The following is a 4,791-nucleotide window of genomic DNA, read 5'->3' as shown; positions in this document are numbered from 1 at the left end:
TTCTCACCAGTATAGTTTATTTTGGTTGAGGAACCAATATATGCTACACTAGGAAACACACACTTTTCCCAGTATAAGATGGATCTATATTAGTAGAAACTGGATCTATTTTAATATAGTCTAGGCCTAAAATGCAAGACAAAAGAAGCTGGTTCTTTTGACAATTCAGAGCATGGCTCATCACTGTAAACCCCTTAATGCTGTGGTTCTCAACCTATTTACCATTCTGGGCACCAAATACAGCTTTGTGTGTTATGTGGGCTGCATCCAAACACACTATCTCTCTACTGTATGGCCCTGAGGATGTCACACAAACCACTGCTTTGTGCTGATTGGGCCACAAGCAGCCTGGAGGCCCTGGGTTGAGAACCACGGCCTTAATGATAGGAATTGGGCTACGCAGAAGGACATGCTGGGACTGCTAGAACCAACAATTGTAAATGTTAACACACTTTTTAGCTTGTGATCATTTTGAAAGAGCATCATTGCTTTTACTATTATGTTGACTAATGGTCTGCAAATGATGTTTGCACACTTACTGTTGTGACACAATCAGTGGAAAGTTGCTATTCTCCTGATGCACTTCTTTAGTTGCAAAACTTTTAAATGAATTGTTCTTCTCTTGTAAACAAATTACTCAACACTCCTGGTGTATTACCACACTGACAGATAAACAGATGTGGCATGCTATCAGAGGAGGCTAATTTGAGGTTCCATTATTCTCCTATCCTCAATGCCAATTAGCTTAGCCTAGTAGAAATGTGTGACTGAGAAATGTTTAGTTTTAAAACTGGCTGCTCGGGTATTGGGCCTCAGGAGCATATGTAAATCTTGATGATATAATTAATAATACTGCTTTCATTTCTTTTTTTATTCCTGTTGCTGTTACTTAGATGGCTTGTGTGATTTATGTAGGGCTTCTAGTGCTGATGCAATTTAGTTTCGCTGCAGCCTGTCTCAAGGTCATAGTTTCAGAAAAAATGTGAGGAGAATACGGTGACAAGAAGAAGCCATTCTTCTTCTTATGCTATTGCTTGTGTCTATAAACTATTCTATCCTGTCCCCTTCATTTCAGAGGGCCTGGACTCAAACCCTGTCTCCAGATCTATTTAATACTCCTCACCATAGCATCTGAACACCTCACAAATGCACCAAATGCCAGAATTAATCTAACAAGTAGGCTAGATTTCTCCTTAGGAGATAGCTAAACTTTGGATTTTTTTTAAAATTGGGTTTGTATTTGAATGGCTCCTCTTCCTTGTATCTTCTCTCATTGATTATATTGTGGGAAAGCTTAAAAAATTGTTTTACACTTAATTTGGAAAGTAACTATAGATTTTATTATTCTCATTTCCTCTGGAACGGAGGTCCATACTTTTGGGCCAGCAGGGTACAAACCTTCTCATTGTGCTGAGGTTTGAATTATTTCTGTGCTGAAATATGGCTGAAGTGGGAGCTTGTGATCTCTAGGTGAAAGATATTCTTTAGGTAGTTGGGCCAATGCCAAAGAGAGCCTTAAAGAGGACTAAGACCTTGAAATTGATCTGGTTTTCTGTGGGGAGCCAGCGCAGTAAGCAGAGTGGCATTGTTTTCCACCTCTTATAGTGCTCTGCTTAACAGAGATTTCATGCTGAAAGAAGTGAGACAGCTATCAATCCAAGATATAAGGATGGCCATAATGGATCAGACTAGTGGTCCATCTAGCTCAGTATCTTGTCTTCTGACAGTGGCTGGTGCCAGATGCTTCAGAAGGAAAAAACAGAACTGTGCAATTTTTGAGTGATCCATACACTGTTGTCCTGTCCCACCTTCTGGCAGTCAGAGGCTTAGGGACACTCAGAGCATAGTTTTGCATCCCTGCCCATCCTGGCTTGTACTTAGCTCCATGAACTTATCTAATTCCTTTTTGAACCCAGTTATATACATTTGGCCTTCACAACATCCCCAGCAATGAGTTTCACAAGTTGATTGTGTGGTATATAAAGAAGTACTTCCCTATGGTTTTTAAACCTGCTGCTTATTAATTTCATTGGGTGACCCCTGGTTCTTGTGTTATGTGAAAGGGTAAATAACACTTTTTCTCTACAGTGTTCATGATTTGATAGATCTCTGATATCCCCCTTCAGTCGTCTCTTTTCTTACCTGAACAGTCCCAGTTTTTTAATCTCTCTCCTCATATGGAATCTGTTCCATACCCCTAATTTTTGTTACCCTTCTTTGTACTTTGTCCAATTCTAATGCAGTATTCAAGATGTAGGCTTACATGGATTTATATATTTATATCTACCCCTTTCCTAATGGTTCCTAACATTTTGTTGGTTTTTCAACTGCTGCTACACATTGAACAGATATATTCAGAAAACTATCCAGAATGACTTCAAGATCTTTCTTGAGTGGTAACAGCTAACTTAGGCCCCATGATTTATGTATAGTTGGGGTTCTGTTTTTCAGTGTGCATTGCTTAATAGTTATAAAGACTGAATTTAATCTGTCATTTTGTCACCTAGTTTTGTGAGGTCCCTTTGTAACTCTTTGCAGTCACCTTTGAACTGAATTATCTTGAGTAATTTATTGTCTGAAAACTTTGCCGCCTCAGTGTTTACTCCTTTTTCCAGATCACTTATGAATATGATGAACAGCATTGGTCAGAGTACAAATCCTTGAGGGATCCTTCTGTTTATCTGTCTCTGCTTTGGGAAAACTGACCATTTAGTCCTACCCTTTGTTTCCTATCTTTTAGTCAGGATAGCCTCTGGAGACTTTTTTTAAAATGGGCATTACATTAGCTATCCTCCAGTCATCTGGTACAGAGATTGATTTAAGCAATAGGTTACATGCCACAGTTAGTAGTTCTACAATTGCATATCTGAGTTCCTTCAGAACTCTTGGGGGATTACCATATGGTCCTGGAGACTTTATTGTTTAATTTATCAGTTTGTTGCAAAACCACCTCATTATCAGTGGCCACAGTTAAGACTGGAAGTGACTGTGATGATGTGTGGATGTTTGAGCAAGTGCTGATGTACCATACAGAGTATGTGTATCTGTTTGTTTAGCCTTTTAGGCATATTGGGATTTAATAGTTTCTTTACTGGATTTTGAGGGTTTGTGTCAATGTTAATTTCATGTGAGCCACCTTAACCCTTATTTAACTAAGTTTAGTGTGTGGTAATAGTATAGCGAGCAAACACACATAACAACAAGGCTTTTAGTGTTGTTTTCTTTCTCTGCTTTTTGAGACTAATCAGATAGAAAAAAATCACTGCCAGTTTTATGCACTCGGACTCAAGGATTGCATAGGATAGTGGGGAGGAAAAAAACACACTATGGTCCAGATCCAAAGCCCATTGAATCCAATGGGAGTCTTTCTGATTTTATAGACCTCTGACTCCAGCAGACTTTGCACCAGGCCTCAAGGTTTTGTCTGACTTAGTCTGTTTCTTTAACTATGCCAGTGGCATACTGGTTCAAATAAGGGGATCTGATTTGAGAAGTTGGCAATCTGAGCTCAGTGACAGACTTTGAAATCTATCTCCACAGAAACTTGCTTGTAGCAGAAGCTGACACATCAGTGTCACACCATTTGATTAACGTGGCTGCTCCATTCTGAGAAGCATGGAATCACTGTTTACTGGATTGATTCTCAGAGGAGATGGTGGCCTCATGATAGATTATTCAGTCCCCCTACAGTTAGAGTGAATGTTCTGAGGATGCATGTCAGTCAGTTGGGTACAATGATTGATGACACCTGCTCCTCCCCTTCAGCCCAGCTCTACTAAGAATATCAAATCAACAAAGCCTGAGTGTGATTGCACAGCTGAACTAATTTGGGGTCCTACACCTGAATCAGTTATCTCCTTAAATTTGGAGTGCTTAATAGCATATCAGTGGGGCTAATAAATTGGGAATTATGCTCATTGTCCTGGCATATTTGATGGGGGAGAATTAGGACATTTATTTTCTTTCAGATATCAGTATTTTCATTATTTACAAGTTTTGATTAATTGATTAAAAATGCAGTTCTCCTTTATTGAGGGGGTTGGAAATATTTTGTAGGGCAGATTTGTGAAAATTCAGTATTCCACCTATTCTGCTGCAAAGTGGAAAAGAGGCTTCCGGTGAACATCTTGGTGAGGTTGGCTGTAAAAGTACAGCAGAAAGAGCTGGGGATTCATGTCATACAGAGTTTGATTTTGGGTGGGTTCCTATAGGGTGTCTGGGGAATTTGCTACTCTTGAGCTAAGCTTTTGTCCAGTCTGCCTGTGAGAAGCCGTGCTTCTTTACCCATGAAACTGATATTTAATTAGGGCACCTTCTGAATTAAAGAGAACTTTAATTCCTCACAGACCCATCAGGAGTTGATCCTGAGGGAGTGGAGGGGATGGACCCTCAGAGTCCAGGCTTATCCAAGAAACTTTGCAGAACAATTCCATGCAAATTCTAATAGTGTGTGATGACATCATGAGCTGAAAACAAAAATTCTTCTGATTGGAATTGCTTACAACCCATAATCTCACAAGTGTAATGCAAAAGAGACTATATGTAACCATAAAGGGGATGGGCTGAATAAAACCTCCTTCACATTCCCCATAAGAGTAACAGGTTGAGACTTCCCACTGGAACTCATTGCTGCTTTGAATCTAGACACCAGGACTCACCTTTTGGTGACTGTCCAGTCTGTACCAGCAGGTCGACTGTGAGGGAGAACAGGACATACCCCTGATGCAGTATAGACAGCAGTGCCTAGTCTCCCAGGGCAACCAGCTAGAGAGTAACCATGCTGTGTACTAT

The sequence above is a fragment of the Gopherus flavomarginatus genome, chromosome 4, assembly GCF_025201925.1.
Source record: "Gopherus flavomarginatus isolate rGopFla2 chromosome 4, rGopFla2.mat.asm, whole genome shotgun sequence".
Lineage (NCBI taxonomy): Eukaryota > Metazoa > Chordata > Testudines > Testudinidae > Gopherus > Gopherus flavomarginatus.
Note: the sequence above shows the minus strand (reverse complement) of the source record.